Below are 17,818 nucleotides of genomic sequence, written 5' to 3'. Positions count from 1 at the left end.
CCCAAAAATGTAGCTACTAATAGCTTACTATTGACCAGAAGCCTCACTGATAACATAGTTGATTAATGTATATTTTGTGTGTTTTATATATATTATGTACTCTATTCTTATCATAAAGCTAGAGAAAATAGTACTACATTCCTCCTCACATCCTACCCTGCTCTTACCTTTCCTCAAAGTGATAAGTAGGCCATTAGACCTGGACCCATGAGAAAATATCCCAAGAAGTAAAATCAGGCCAAGATTTTCTTTTTTCACTAATGCCAGAGTCAAAACTAGAAGAGTACGAGCAACAAGTGGATTGGAGTGAACTGGTGACAGATACTGCTGCACTTGTGCCTTTAGTGGAATGCCACTTCACTAACCAATTTCAAATGTCACTCCTTCGCACGTACATACCAATATGCTTTAATATTTATCACTTAATAAACATGTGAAAGATGGCACAAAATCTGTGTCCAATGATCCTTGATGACAAAGCATTAGTGACCTAATCCTTTTCCAGACATAATGGTATTTTGCTCCAGTAGCATAGTGCTGTATCTCATATGAAACAAATAAGGCACTCATGCATAAAATTAATACAGCAAGCTTTCTAGGCAGTGATAAATTTGGAAGCAGGCCCACAGAATCATTTCATCCCTCTCGAAGGCAGATTTCCTATAAAACCTTGAGTCACCTACATCTTGACTTGTACGTCTCTTCTGAAAATTATGTCATCATCTCTCATGAAACCCAATAGGGCGTGTGCAGTCAAGGTAGAAATAAAGGGGACAATGAAGCTGTTGAGGAGATGCTTAGAAATATGACCACTTCATTTTATGTGGAAAGGCAATTGATCTCTAAGCATTGAGAGTTTTCAACTTGCCCTTTGCTATTAAGTTATCCTCACCACACTGCTTTTTTCGGTTCACTTGTGTATAAATGGGTCTTGAATTCTCTTGTTTTATGTAGGGGTAGCTGAAGGTGATTTTACGCCTTGGCAACCTTTGATAAGCAGCAGTATCAAGAGTATCATCATGAAAAAACAGGATTTTCTTGATTTTGCCAGGAATCACTAGAAAGTACCTCTGCTTCTGAAAGCATCAACCTCATAAGGACATTCACAAGCAAACCCTATGTGTCCTCATAAACATGTCTTAGTCACCCAAACAGTGAACCCTACTACTGACATTTGAAACAAGTATTTGAAAGCAGATTTTGAAACCTGAAAGTTGAACAATATTACATCAAAAAATTCCCATGTATAGATTTTGAAGAAGAGGGAAGGGCTGCATGGATGCCCTTAGATCTTCCTAAGAAGAAAATGAAAAAAAATGTGGTTATTAGGGAACACATTGTTGATTTGCAGTATGAATCATACTATGCAGGGGTAGCACCTGAGAAAAATAAGGGATTCTGGTTAAAATTATATAACTGTACCACTGATGGTTGGTTTTACTTGGCCAGACTCCAAACATTTTCAGTTCTGAACTTCAGATATCTGCTTTGGCATGTTTTTAATTCTCATTGAGACTCGGTTGCAAAAGGGAGTTTTGAGAATGCATGTGTCTCATGAAGCTACTGTATACTCAGTAAATTATACATGCAACTGTGTTTGATGAATGCATTTTAACCTTGTTGGTGTTTGCTGTTTCTGGTGTCATTTTGAAGAAGAAAATGAAAAACAAACATCGCCTTCTAAGGTTCTGTCTCCAAAGTGGAACTGGCTAACGTTCCCTTTTTACTCCTGTCAGGTAGGGGTCCTGAATCACAACAGAGTAGTTTACATATTAAATTGACAACACAAGTCTCCACCGAAAACAAAAAGCAAGCTAAAACACACCCCTGGGGAATCTGAGGTGCAGAAATGTGATCTTGTTTTTGTATAACCAAAACATTAATATTTATATTAAGTTAGGTGTACTTGCTTCACAAGCAACTCTTCTCCCTAGGGTGTTCTCACAGCACTGACAATCCCCCCTAATTCTGATTGCATCCTTGCGTTGAAGTCCAGACACCAGGATGTGAGTCTTTTCTTGCAGGTTCTTCCTTTTCCTTACAGGTCAGGAAGATCCCCACTCATCCTTCAATTCAAATGCATTCCTTGTTCCATAGTTACACAGGGATTTCCCTTCCTCCACCCTTTTTTCTCTATATCCCCCATCCTAATGTTATGCTGAAATACATCACTTCCAATAGTAACAGTCCTGCATCCCTAAATTATGAGAGCTTAGGTTAATTATTAACTGAAAAATAATATTTAAATGTACGTGTAAAGTCCCCCACAAAAACAAAAACAAACCACACAACCCACCAGAAGAGAAACTGTATTCCATCCTGCCATGATCAGATTCCCATTATCATGAGCGTAACTTTGCACCTATGACTTCTGTTCTAGTGGTACATGTCTTTGGAAATTTGGGGAAAATATTGTAACTAGTGATAAATAATATAGGATGCATTGTTCAAAATGGTAGCTTTTTATGTGTTGTACTACTTGTGTTAACTTACAAAGCATTTCAATGATAATTAAGATTACCCTATTGTGTACACTGTAAATAAATCATTCTAAAAAGCTACACATACACATTGGAGCTGCTACAGCACATACTGAATCATTTTAGGATTATGAGAGATTCAGTTCCTCAACCCCTGTTTTGGCTTTGTCAGGGAAGATCAGATCTCTGTGCAAAATGGAAACAAGGATTTTCTGTGGAGGAAAAAAATGCTTTTTTAGCTCATTCAAAAGCTGTCTAATGGGAATCCTTGCTAGAACATATGTAAGCTTGCTTAAATCTACAGCATTCTTTTCTCTCCCTAATAAATACATCTTAAGGTAGGTGTACAAAAATAATTCTCAACGTTGGAAAAATAAGTTTTCATCTGCTTAAAACCCTAATGCACTAGAATGTTAAACCTGAAATATTTTAAAGTTCGTGTTGCCCACCTCAATCATTTTAAAAACGAGGAAGTGAAGTGATTTGCAAAAATAACACACACGCACATACAGGCTCTCACACACAAAGTATAATTGTAAAGGATTCCAGTATGATAAAATGTCATATTGGAAATATGTTAAAAGTAATGCATTGAATCCTCATATCCATCTCCTATCTATATTATTAGTAAATGTTTTAAAATATGAACTCAAAACAGCAAAAAAAAAAAATCAGAAAGGAGGCAGCCTGTACATGAGATATTTCACAGATTTCTAGAATGCAAAGCCAGATGAAGAAAGGATTATTAATAGAATAAGGTGGAGGGAGCCACGCACTCAGGGTTAACATATGTGGTCCATAGCACAAGGCACAAGAAGTCTCAAAGTGTTGAAAGTCCAGCAGACCCAGAGAAAACCTAGCCCAGGCTGTAGGGGAGAGACAGGTGGCTTTACAAGGAAGGGTTTTGGAATAAAAGGTGTCAATAAAATGCAGGTTTTGAGAAGAATGGATGGCAGTGTATATGACAAGGAAGATATAGCACAGGATGAAAACAAAGCTAATTTGAAATAATGGAGGAGGGGGAAACACTAGCCAATAGAATATAATCATAATTAGCAGTCGGCCCTATCCCAAAACAAGATATTTTAGAACTGTTCAGATAATTCAATTTAACAAAGACTTATTGAGCATTTTCCAAAGACAAAAAACAGCTAAAGTTACAATTTGAACAAGAAAAAGGCCTTATCCTCCAGGGGTTTATGTCTGGTGAGAGAAACAAATATATACACGCCTAGTTATAATGGAAGGCATAGTAATACACATTCTACAGAAATGGTGCAAACAGTTTACTGTTGTAGCTGAAAAAGAGGTGATTCAGATTGTCAAAGCCAGAAAGATTTTTTTTTTTCATTAGATGTTAGCCTTAAAAGACAAGTAGGACTTGATAATTAAGTAATGATGGCAAGAAAGCCTTTTGCGAAGAGATAATAGGAGGAGCTGAGCCATACATGCCAGGAAGAAACACTCATGTTTGGGAATAATGAGTGGATCGGTAAGCGTGAGCCATGGAGAATGCATTTGCCAAATCGTGTGAAAGCCTGGAATCCCAGAGAAAGAAATTTAAGTGACATTGAGCCATTGAATATATATGGTAGAGGAAAAAGTAATCATATTTTTAAAATCAATCTAATAAAGGTAGGATTCACATCCAGTAAAATGTACCTATTTTAAGGGAAGAGTTTGATAAGCATTGACAAATGTACATACTTGCGTAACCACCGTTCTAATTAAGATATAGCGCATTTTCATTACCCCAAAAGTCCCCTCAAGACTTTTCCCAGCTAGTCTCTCCATTCTCCACCCAGGCAACTATTTGATCTGATTTCTATCACTACAGATAAGTTCTCTCTGTTCTGCAAATTTATATAAATAGAATTATACAGTATGTAGTCTGGCTTTGTGCCTGGCTTGATTCACTCAGCATAATGTTTCCTGAGCTTCATTTTGCCTTGCTGCTCCTTGCCCACATACCTCAAAAGGAAACTCCTCCACCAGAACTTGCCCACATCCTGTATTCAGCCTCTGTTCCACTCTTCTATTGTTGTGTAATAAAGCATCCCAAAACCTAATGGCTTCAAACAACAATAAGCATTTTTTTTTTTCCTTATGAATCAGTCATTTGGGCAGAACCTGATGGGAACAGCTCATCTATGCTCCACACAGCATGAGTGGGGTTGGAGTATTTACTTCCAAGATGACTTACTCACATCATAGGCCAGTTAGTGTGGTCTTCTTTTTATATATATATTTTTTATTTATTTATTCATGACATAGAGAGAGAGAGACAGACACATAGGCAGAGGGAGAAGCAGGCTCCATGCAGGGAGCCCAACATGGGACTCGATCCTGGGTCTCCAGGATCCCGCCCTGGGTTGAAGGCAGGAGCTAAACTGCTGAACCACTGGGGCTGCTCTAGTGCTGCCTTCTGACTGAGAGTTTGCCTAGGGCTGTCAGCTGGACACCTGAGTTTCTCTCCTATGTGGCCTCTCCATAAGGCTGCTTGGGCTTCCTCTCAGCATGGCAACCAGATGCCAAGAGCTGCTTTCAAGATACGGGAAGTAGATGTTGCTAATTTTTTAAGGCCTGTTCTCAGATACTGGCACATCACCACTTTCACTGCACTCTGTTCATGAGGCAGTAACAGAATTTAACCAGGATCAAGGGGCAGACAGATGGACTCTCATCTCTTGAGGAAGAAAGTACTAAAGAATCTGCAGATATTTTCAACCAACATACCTCCCCAGTCAGGAAAGAGGTCTTTTTAATTAAACATTCACTCAACAGAAAAGGAGACTTGCGCTAGTCATTTACACAAATTAGCCTAGTCTTCTCAGACATTTGATGAAAATAAATGCAGCAGAGGGAATGACCAAGATGAATAAACAGAATAACAGTGAGGAAAACAGAACTGATACAAATAATTGGAAATACCTTGTTTCCATTCTAATTAATATGTAATTATCCCCAAAGATAATAGAATATGATATCTATAAAATAAGCACAGGTTGCTACTTTAAAAAAAAAAGAATCTGAGAACAAGAATGGATTCCTGGAAATTACATACATATATGTAATTACCAAAATATAAAATTCACTAGAGAGATTAAATCTAAGAATGGATATGGCTGAAGACCAAGTTAGACATCTGAAAGATAACACAAAAATAAATCACTCGGAATTTAAAGCTAGAAGACAAAATGATGAAGCAGAGGAAAATTAAAGCACACAGAAGCTAGATCCAGAAGGCACAACATCTGTCTCCTAGGCGTTCCATAAGGATAATACAGAAAATTAAAGCAAAGAGATGAGCAAAGCAAAGAAAAAATTTCCCTAAAAGTTACACACATTTCAGATTGAAAAGTCATCTAATGTCAAGAAGAGTGAATGACAAAAGTCTCCAACTTAGCCATTTTTGGATAAAATTTCTCAAGTGCAAGATGAAAAAGTGAGCTCTGAAAGCCTGGAGCCTGCAAGGAGGGCAAATTTGATAGTAAAAAGAATCTGGTGAAGGTCAACCCTAACAACATGGAACTCTGAAAAAGAAGTAATGACTTCAAATGTCTGAGGAAAAATGATTTAAACTTATAATTTTATGGTTAGCCTAACTACCAAGCAAATATGTAGACAAAAAGAATTACATTTTCAGATATGTGAGGACTCAGAAAACTTAAACTCCAAGATCCTTTCTGAAAACAGTGCTTAACACTATATTCCCGCAAAAATGAAGAAAGAAATCCAAGAAAAAGAAATGGAGCCTAAGAAATAGTAAAACCATCCCAAGAGTACAATGAGATGATATCCCAGGAGTATAGCAGTAAAGCAGGTCAGATTATAATAACAAGTGAGAAGTCCCTAGGAAGAATGATTCAATCACATTTCTTAAAGAATGCAGAAAATCTTAAGGGTTTCATAAAAAAAAAGAAAACAATGCATTTAGAAATTCTGGGAAGAAAAAAAAAAAAAGCTCTATAATAAAGTCATGGTCCGAATAGGAAGCTACCTATTGAGTAAAAGAAAAAAGAATCCATTTCATCTTAACATGGAAAAGATTCTCCTTCAAATATCATGGTTTTAGTGACATAGCATTGTATTTCCTGCTTCTCTGGATCCAATCAGGAACTTCTTGCTTTAATTCTGCAACAAATAAAACTCACATAATCATAATGCATTATGTAATATCTCTTGTTTTAAGTTGTATAATTAACTTATGGACAAATGGATCCAAAATCCTAGAACGAGTATTTCTCAAATATATATATTTATAGCTTTCTCTCAAATATATATACATTTATATATCCATGCATATGCAAATGACACATACATACATTTATAAATCTATGTCCTAATACTTATCTCTATAAAAAAAAAAAATCAAAAAAAAAAATCAATGAGAGCTGACCCAAAGGAGTGAAAAAGAGGGGCAGAGAGTATAGGCATGCTAAGTTCCTAATTGTGCATCAATAAATAGTGCTAAAAATTAATGATTCCAAAGCCAGAAGTTTAGGCATATAATTAAAGTTCTAGAGTAATAAGTAAGTAGAACTAGGAAGTACTTTATAGTACTTTAAAATAATACTTTAAAAATCCAGAAGTTAATAAAAGATAGCATATTTACCCTAAATTCCTCAGTTTTCCTAGTGGTTGGTATAAAGATGATACTTATGGTAATTAGGTCAAAAAATTTATCAGCATGCCATTTAGCATTATTGAACTAACTTTTTGAGGAAGGAGTGGGATGGGAGCCTTTCCACATCCTATTGCTCCCCAGGAAGGGACATGGCCTTTTTTAAAAAGCAGCTCCCCTGAGCTGAAGGTAAATCCCTCCTGCTGAGCAGCTGGCACTGAACTCCTCCATCCTGGATTAGGATCTGGAGGCTGCAATACAGCATCCACTGCAGTGAGCAGTCGTGTTTGTTAACAACAATTCATTTAAATGGGATTCAATAATTGGGGTTTTATTCTATGGGGATTTTCTATATTGCTTGATAATTATGAGGTAGTTCTTTCTCGTTTGTATTAAAAATATTAATGTTAGAAATAGCATAGAAATAATTTCAAATAATTATTTCCAACATGAATATCTTTTTGTAATGCTCTCTTACAACCATATGCAATTAGGACATATTTGCTCAAATCTTCCTGAACATAAGACCTATTCTTTTTATGCAAAATGAAGCTTTAAAATGTGTGAACATCTCATCTCTCCTAATTACAAATTCTCTGTTAAATTTATTCTATATCTATTTTGTATCATGAAAAGATAATTGTAGATATTCAATTCTATCACTTCATCTATAGGTTACAGCAAAAATTTATTAATTCTGTTTTTACTGAATTAGATTTATAATCATTGTAACAGAGTATGGGTTGACATTCATTTTCATTCTATGATTTTTTATTTTATTTTTTTTTTAAGATTTTATTTATTTATTCATGAGAGACACAGAGAGAGAGAGGCAGAGACACCGGCAGAGGGAGAAGCAGGCTCCGTGCAGGGAGCCCGATGTGGGACTCGATCCTGGGTCTCCAGGATCACGCCCTGGGCCAAAGGCAGGTGCTAAACTGCTGAGCCACCCAGGGATCCCCTCATTCTATGATTTTTTAAAATAATACTTTTAGAGTTTTTACAAATTACACAGATTCAAAAAATGCTCAACAATTATAGGAAAGTATAAAGAATAAAGCAATCACTTAAAGTCACACCTCTCAGAAATAACCAGTGCTACCGTCACTCTAGATATCTCTCTGGACAAGTGGACAGTTGGATAGATGAATGATAAATAATCTGTATTATAAATTTGTATAATGGGAAAACATTTGTATAAATGGGATTACATGTACATACTACTTTATGTAATCTTTTCTTTATAGAATAACTATGTATCAAATTTTAAAAATATTCATGACAATCATCATCTAGCCCCTTAAAATATCTCATTAAAAATCACCGTGCTGTGATCTAGTCTTTTTCCGGTTTAAGCAACCCAAATAAAATTAATTCTAAGTTTTTTGTTTTGTTTTCATAATAAAGACCCTGCTAATATAAACATTTACAATGTGTCATACGCTATGTTAAGCACTTTTACCAGGGTCATCTCATTCAATGCTTCCAGTACACTCATAAAAATTTGATTCTGAATAGAGAAGGTAAGCCAAGCATCTAAGGTCACACAGCTAAATATGGAACTGGATCCGAACCTAGGCATTTGGATTCCAGAATCTATACTTTCAAGCACTAGCCTATACACAATCTATAATCCCCTCATTAAAATAACTCCACACAAGACTAAGAAAGTAAACACATTTTTCCTCATGTGAATTTACAGTGTCTTCAAAGGATGACAATCCATTGGGTTATTTATTATAAATAATATAATGTATCTGTTAAACTTTTCTACATCTACTCTGTATCATGAAAAGATATTAGTACATATTCAATTCTATCACTTCACCTATAGGTTCCAGCAAAATTTTGTTAATTCTGTTTCTACAAAATTAGATTTATAATTACTGTAACAGTATGGGTTGACATTCATTTTCATTCTATGATTTTTTTAAATTAATACCTTTATAGTTTTACAAATTACATATTCATAAAATGCTCAATTTTTTAAAAATATGTTTAAATAAAAATATTTTAAAATAAATATTGCAAAAGTATCTTTGGGTTATTAATTATTTATTCAGTGAATAATTAAGAATCTACTAGATACCAGGCAGTGTGCTAGCACAAAGAATTTTAAAAAAGGAAAATGAAAGGAATGTTTATATGAAGGATTTTATCATAAAACTACAAAGTAATGGCCAAAGCAGTGACTGCTTATATATTTTATGGGGTTCATATTTACTGACTAGAAATGAATTGTGGTTTATTTCTTACCTGTCCCTTTTTATATACACAATATGCAAATTTGCATTTTCTCATAAAACTGAGAACATACTTCAATTTCCATTCTGTAGTCTGCTTATTTTTTTCACATATTACAGATGAGCATTCCCATATCAATAAGTATTATTTTTTAAAAAAATAATTCTTAGTACCTCTTTGGATGTAATTTTAATCGGCACATTCCAGCATATGGTTGAACTATAAAATATTTTAATTATTCCCCAATTGTTTAATGTTTGTGCTGTTAATTTTTTATTATACAACAGTATCTTTAATAAACCTCAGGAAGATCCTACAGCAAGCAGAAATAAAATGACTCAACTTCTTCAATTATTCAAGACAAGAAAGAGGGTGAACATGTAAGTACAGAGAGTCTCTGATACTAAGAATCCCAAGTTCATCTCTTAAACATGGTTTTCAAGGGGTGCCTGGGTGGTGCAGTCAGTTAAGCATTAACTCTTGGGTTCATCTCAGGTACCGATCTCAGGGTCATGAGATCGAGCCCTGCATTAGGCCCCTTGCTCTGTGCAGAGTCTACTTAAGACTCCTCACTCCCTCTACCCTTTCCATTATCCCCCCTGCACTCACACTTGCTCACGTCCTCTCCCCTCCTCAGTAAATAAATCTTAAAAATAAATAAAATATTGTTTTCAAGCTTAAATAGTGTTCTATTTCTTATCCTTATGTGAAGTGACAATTTCATTTTCCTCTTAAATCTTGTCCCTGTTCGTAAATAAGTAAATCTCTTTCCTGTTCAAGTATTTTTTTTTTCCCCCGTTTTCTGGTTATTTTTCCTGTGTAAGGGTCACCTTTGACACTGAAAATAGCCAATTAGAGAATATCTGCATTTCTGGGAAATGCAACTCTTATTCTTTCTTGTTTTACTGTCTCTTGTTTTCCAATTAACGTAAGATTTATACAGCACCAGTCTGTATCCAATGGCCCAGCTGAAGAGTCACCATCATCACTGAATAAAATTCCAGGCTTTGGTTTAGAAAATTCAAGCACTTCCAGCTGAGGTCCAATTCTCTTAAAGTGACACAATATTAATGGCTTTGGAAGTTTTCTTTCCCTTAACAGAGGGAAATAGTTCAGTGGCTTAATTTTTCATGCCTTCATGAATTTAAAAATAAATAAATAGAATTATCCAAAGGCAATAAATTATTCATCATGTTGCTTAGTTTTAAATCCCTGGTTAATTTTTTTCTATCATTTCCACATATACTTTTTCCTGTTCCATAATACTTCAGATACCAGTTAATAAATACGTGTGCTTGCGTGTTGATCACTGGATTTAATCGCATGAATGTTTATCAAATCCAAGGGACTAATTATAATAAGCTTTCCACTGCATCGAGGAGCATTTTGCCGGGAATTAAATATTAAAAATGCAAAAGATATCTCTCTCTATGCAAGACGTAAACTGATATATTCTCACAAGAAGAGTATAAGCTGAAAGAAAATTGGCAAAAGAAAGTAAAATATATTCTAATTGGCTTTCTTGAATCCATTTTGATTTTCCTTCTTAATAGAGTTGGAGGGGAAGCCATCTAAAGCAGTTTGCACAAAAAGACCAGAAACCAATCATCCCATATAAGACACTAAAAATGCCTCTGGAATTCCATCTAGTACATGTTGGGGTTACTCGTTATAGTTATGAACATTTGGGTCAATAAGTGGTAACCAATGCTTAAATACAGAGTATGACTTATTGTGTATGCAAATGCATCTCTCATGGGCCAGCTAATCCAGTACAAGGCTTCTAAGGCTTTTACTGTTATAAATTTAAAACTGATGGTGGGAGGGACACCAGCATCGTGAGTCTTGTTTGAAGCCAGCATGTGTTTAAAGGATGCAAATTGCTCCATGGCATAACAAGATTATGGCTAAAAAGACTCTAAAGTTGAGGGAACACTTGTATTTGACATTGGACTTTTTTTTTCTTTTTTCTTTAGAATATCTATATGCATTTTTGCTGATTATTAGCACTGGGAATAAGTCTCAGAGACCATTTTGCCCAGTGGTTTTTAAGCTGTATTTCCTGGAGCCCTAAGAAATGCCCACAGGAGTGGCATGGAGAACACGGAATATGAGGAGGAAGCTAAGCAGTCCTTTCCTATATTTTTTACCAAAGTTGCTCAGTTTCTGTCTTATCAACTGGGGGGAAACCTAGAATTTCCTTTGAGACACAAGAAATAAAATTCTTTGATCCTACTCCCTCATTTTACATAGAAAACTAAGTACCAGACAGATTGTTTACCCACACTGCAATTGTCTGTGGTAAAATCAGATGTGCTCTCCAACCCTTTCACCTGGCCCAGCACCATAAGAAAAAAAAAAAAAAGAAAAGAAAGAAAAGGATGATACCACTTAGATATTCTCAAGAGTCTACTATGGATTGAAAGTTTCTAAAAGTCAGGTTATTTTTGGCCTCTTTCTTTCCATAATTTGCTGAATACAACTGGAAAGTCAAGAGCAGAGAATATGATCAGAAAGGAAAGATTTTATTTCAGTGATCCAAATTTCCTTCTCTATAGGAATCTCTATTAGGTCTGTGACTTTAAATTATTAAACTTCCTTATGCCTTAATGTCTCCATTTTTAAAATGAGGATAGTGTGATCCAATATATTACAACAACAGTGCAAAACCATTTCACATCTATCAGACCAGCAAAGATAAAAATCTGATGATATCAGGTGTTGTTGAAAAAATGGGGAGGTAAGAACATCCAACCATACTCAGGGGAGGATAATTTGGTTTAATCTTCCAAAACACTTTAGCAAAATCTAATAAAACTGACAACATAGTATTTGATAAGCCAGAGATACTATTTCTAGTTAGATGTACCTAAATATCTTAGAGAAGAACCGTAGGAGGATCCTTATTGTAGTATTATTTCTTAAAGAAGAAAAAGGGGAAAGACGTCCATCAACAGAGGAATAGAAATAGTAAGTTTTCCAGTTGCCCGTTGAAGGACTTTGGAAGTCACTCTTCTGTTCAAAGAAGTTGAAAGCCATACAGACTAAAAAATCAATAACTCTTCTTGGTTATCTAAGGAGAGGAGGACACAGAGCAAATTTCAGTCCCTAAGAGTGGAGAGACAAACAGGCAAATACAATGAGTTAGGGCTTACCAAAGTAGAGACTCTCAAAGAGGAGAATCCACCAGGGAAACCAGCTCTGAGAAGAAAATGCTGAACAGCAATTGATGAATTTCTGAAGGCTCAGTGCAGACAAGTCATAAGGAAATCCAGTCATAGGGACTCCCACAATATTGTGAGATTTACCTCCAGGAGTGTGAGAAATTTACACAGTCAATACCCAGTAAATATTAGAGAAACATCCCCTCAGACTTCTGGCAGGGGAAGAGGACCCATTTTGCAATCTATCAGGACAGTCTTCTTCCTAATAACACCTGCCCTCAGGGGAAACTAGTTAACCTGAGACTAACATGCTGGGATTTTATCACTGCCTAAATGACCTGGTGGAAAGGAAATACCCAACCCCAGCTGGATCTAGCCTTCCCACTAAGAAGGGGTGGAAAGAGGAAGACCAGAAACATTTGTGAAGTTTGTGGTCTGGAGGCATAGGCTCACTAAAGGATTGAAAGCCAATCATAGGACTGTAGAACACTTCCCTTACCCTCACACCTCACCACCACATCACTAAAGGCTTATTTACCCAGTATATCATGTCCAGCCATCAGGAAAAAATTACAGGGCATACCAAAAGGCAAAAAACTTAATAAGAAGAGACAAAGTAAGCATCAAAATCAGACATGGCAGGGATGTTGGAATTATCACACCAGAAATGTAAAACAGCTGTCATTAAAAACTAAGGGTTCTAATGGGTAAAATAGACAACATGCAAGAACAGAGGAGTGACACAAGCAGAGAAATGGAAATCCTAACAAGGAGCTAAAAAGAAATACTAGAGATAAAAAAACAAAAACAAAAACGCCCCATTGTAACAAAAATGAAGAATACCTTTGATGGGCTTATTAGTAGACTGGATACAGCTGAGGAAAGAATCTCTGAGCTAGAGGATATATAACAGACTATTTGAAAACTGAAAAACAAAGACAACAAAGATTGAAAATATTTGAAAACTGAAAAACAAAGACAACAAAGATTGAAAACTTTAGAATAGAATATCCAAGGACTGTGGAACAGCTGGAAAATATACATGTAATGGGAATACTAGAAGGAGAAAAAAAGAAAGAAGCAGAAGAAATATTTGAAGCAAAAATGGAGAATTTCCCCCAAATTAATGTCAGACACCAAAACATAAATTCAGGAAACTCACAGAATAGCATGTAGGATAAATGCAAAAAGAAAACAAAACAAAAAGCAATAACATAGGCATATCATTTCAAACCACAGAAAACCAAAGATTAGAAAATAACCTGAATGAAACCAGAAAGGGGGGGGAACCCTTACCTATAGAAGAACAAAAAATTATACCTAGCTTCTCAAAAATCATGCAAGTATAGAATAGGATGAAATATTTAAAATATTGAGAGAAAAAAACCACAAATCCAAAATCCTGTAGCCTGTGAAATTATCTTTCAAAAGCGAAAGAGAAATAAAACCTTTCTCAAACAAAAATTAAGGGAATTGTTGCCAGGAGACCTGCTTTGCAAGAAATATTAAAAGCTCTTTAGAGAGAAGAAAGTAATATAAGTCAAAAACTTAAATCTGCCTAAATAAGAAAGACTAGCGAAGAAAGAATAAAGATTTTTATTTTTCTTATTCTTAATTGATCTAACCGATAAGTTTGTTCAAAAGATAACATCAATAATGTATTTAATTATGTATATTCGTATATATGTATATGCCATGTATGTTCATATATATGTGAAATGGGTGTCACATCAGCAATGATACAGGGATGAGGAGGATGAATTATAAGGAATTCACACTACATATAAACTGGCATAGAGTTATTAGCTATAAATGAATATTGCAAACTCTAAGGCAACCACTAAAAAATGTAAAACCAAAAGTATAACTGATATGCTAAGAAAGGGAAGAAAACCCATCATTATTTGTATGATGAAATATTATAAGGCAGTTAAAATACATAAACTGTAACTCTGTGCACCAATATGCATATGAAAGTGACCATGGGCAAATTACTTAATCTTTTTGTCCCTCAGCTTCTTCATCAAAGAATGTTAAAAATAGTAAACGGTCTCATGGGGTTGTTGTGGAAATTAAATGAGTGGAGATATGTAAAGTGCTTAAAACAGCCTGGTACATAATGAGCTCTTAAGAAGTGTTTGATCCTGCTACAATATGCCTGAAAACAATATTGCATAAGAAAAGCAAGTAGCAGAAGTACACCAAGAATCATTCAGTCTTTCTATATTCTGGGCAGATATTAATCATCAGGATTTCGAATGAAAAATTCAAATCTTAGGAATTCCTTCAAAGCATGATTTATTCTGTTTTTCATAAAACTTTTTTTATAAGTTTTTAAAATAATTAGGATCCACAAAAATAACAGGGAGTCAGTTTTATGTGATAGGGTTATGTTAAATATTTTAGAGATATCTTATGAAAAATAGCAATAATAATAAGCATATTATTATTAACTCTTTTCAAGTGACACAAATATATTTTAATGATATATAAAGTAATCTCTATATAGGTATCAGATCATAGAAAACATATTAAAAGGCAGCGTGCCCACATTAATTAAGATCCCACATGTAGAAAAATTGCTTTCATTTTCTATTAACACTAGCCAAATTCTAAAGGTATGTACAAGACATCGTCTTCAAGTTGGATGTTAAGATACATGATGCAAAATGTGAACAAATTTCCTTTGCTTAAAAATATTTATGTGTTTTGCAGTAAACTATAATTTACAATGAACATTCAAACATTGGGAAATGTCAAGGAGCATTATTGGGTAGTATTCAGGTAACATAATGTTTGAATCTCCTAGCAAAGTGAGAGCACTACACAGACTCAGGGGCCGAAATTGCCAGTTAAAGGACTTATTGTGCTTCTCAAACTTGTTGTTTCTTGGGACATCACTCCTAAGATTTGTCTAAAGTATATAGTGCATATAATCTTGTAAATATTCCTCTTACGTGTAAGAATGACTCACCCTTAGCAGCAGACATGAGCATACACTCGTATATGGCCACCGTCACAAGCAAGACTATCCAAGCAGACGGTGACCATATACCTTACTGACCTGGTATCTGAAGGTAGTAAGTGTAACCTTCAACTCCACTTGTCAGTATTTCTGCTTTCGACTTGACATGAATGGATTCCTTCCAATCGGCAATGTCTCTGTGTTGATCACCAAGCTTTAATTACTGCAAGATAATTATATTTTCCCATTTTCCCAGTCTCTCAACTGATTTTTCTCAAGATGTGGGATTTGAAAAAATATACAAATGTCGCAAGAAACATTAAGAAGGGATTCCCACATAGAAACCATAATATACACTATAAAAGGTGGATTCTAGAAATACCCTATTCCTGACTGTGATTTTAGCTAAGAAGTGGTGGGGTGATGAGTATATAAAGACAAATAAAAGGAGCTCAAATTGTATCTGCAACGTGCTATTTCTTTTATGAAAAACTCAAAGCAAAAATGATAAAATTATGCCATTCATTCTAGTGGAGGGTATGTGTGTGTTTGATAAATTATTTTACTTCCCTGGGTTTTTTAAATGTTTCCAAAGGAATTGTTAATGCTGATTTCTGGGCCTTCCTGCCAGAGATTCTGCTTCCTTGGGTACTGGATAGAGACTAGGAATCTTCATCTTTACTAGAGGATGATGGAGCAGATTGCACTACACCAAACTTGGGCGAATGATGACCAAGTCCAGAGAAACCCACATGCCAACTGGAAGTACCAGTAAAAAATCCTAAATAGTGGCCAAGCAGGATTTGCAAATTACATCCAAGGGCCAGAGGAGCAAACCGCAGCAGCAGGAACAGCTGGGTGCCTTTGCCTCCCAATCCTCATGACAGAGCGCCACGTGGATGCCTTTCACAGCTGAGGTAGATTGAAGGTGCCTTGTCTCTGCTAGCTCCCACCCACCAGTAGGCACTGGTTTCAATAAAAACACAGCGGGGTGGGAGGTGAAAAAAAAAGGCAGAAGACAAAGCTCTATACTAAAGGGATAATATTTTAAGAATTTCTAAAGTCCTGGGATATCTGGGTGGCTCAGTGGTTGAGCGTCTGCCTTGGGCTTAGGGCGTGATCCCAGGATCCTGGGATTGAGTCTCACATCAGCTCCCTGCAGGGAGCCTGCTTCTCCCTCTGCCTGTGTCTCTGCCTCTCCCTCTGTGTGTGTCTCTCATGAATAAATAAATAAAATCTTTAAAAAAAAATTCCAAATTCCTTTATGAAAAGGACAATTTCAAGCCACATTTGTACATTTAACTTTCTTTAATGTACTTAAAAGGCACCATCTGACCTCACTGTGTTTCTTCTAAGTCTTTTCATAGCACTTTATGCTTTCTGATTGCTTTGCAATCATGAACCAGTTAATGATTAAATTACTAGTTTCAAACCCTCATTAGAAAGCAGTAATATCAACGCCCTTGTTTCTCTTGATGGCTTGATTTTTAAAAATTTTAACTCAGTACCATTAGTTAGTCCGTATGCTAATATTTGAGAAATATTTATGCCATGAGAAATTTATGTATGTTTTATGCTACTTCAAAGTGCAACAAGAAGCAAGTTTTAGGGCTTATGATGATTAAGAGAAAATGAATCCATTCCCCTGAATTCTAAAACCAATGTGTGTTCTCTCTTCATCCTCTTTGTAGAAAAATGGGCTTTTAATTTAAGGGAAAAAAGTGGGGGGGCATAGCCACCTGGAGTTCTGTGTTCAAGTTCTTAGAAAAATCCTGGTTTCTGCACCAATCCTTTGACTTTCAACAACTGAGCCTCTGCAAGCTTGGCAAACTTGACTTAAGCTTCTGACTTGGGCACCCAGACTTTTCTCTTTCCTCCCATCTCATAGCTGATGCCAAACTGAAGGAGTCATCTCCGGCCCAAATGCTACTGACAAGGCTCATTGTCATCCTGGTCAAAGCAACACCAGCGTGGACATTATTTGAATATTTATCCAAATGCCATGGAGTGAGTGGGATGCCATCAGTACAGGGTGTTTCACAGACTGTTGCTGTGACTTCGGCATTTAAACCACACCACAAGCTGCTATTATGACATAATAGGGCTATACCAGTGATATATGCAAACTTACCATTATAAAAAAATAAAACCTTTTTTTCCAACTGTTTCATGATTCCAGGTGATAAAGATATCTATCTACCTAAGAGTACCTGGAATATGCCCTTCCCACTTTCCACTTAAACTCAGTGTTTACAAGTAACACTTACAGTTCAAATTATTGGATAGCCCTGTGTCAGAATCCGAGCAGTCTCTGCCCTAACTCTAAGGCCTGTGGACTGAA

At 35.7% G+C, this 17,818-nt stretch overlaps 1 long non-coding RNA gene across 2 annotated transcripts in view; it reads right to left on the bottom strand.

Annotated features, from left to right (window-relative positions):
- LOC144305930 (uncharacterized) overlaps window positions 1-17,508 on the bottom strand; it is a 161,376-nt gene extending 143,868 nt beyond the window's left edge. The window contains exon 1 of one of the 2 annotated variants that reach the window (XR_013372960.1): window positions 17,217-17,508. This is a non-coding gene — a long non-coding RNA (uncharacterized LOC144305930). Of the gene's footprint in view, window positions 1-4,451; window positions 4,506-17,216 lie in introns of those variants that run through there. The other variant, XR_013372959.1, reaches the window with a different exon arrangement.
- Window positions 17,509-17,818: the final 310 nt, after the last annotated feature.

This window comes from Canis aureus, chromosome 36, assembly GCF_053574225.1.
Source record: "Canis aureus isolate CA01 chromosome 36, VMU_Caureus_v.1.0, whole genome shotgun sequence".
Taxonomy (NCBI): Eukaryota; Metazoa; Chordata; class Mammalia; order Carnivora; family Canidae; genus Canis; species Canis aureus.
Note: the sequence above shows the minus strand (reverse complement) of the source record. Positions and strands in the feature narration are given on the sequence as shown.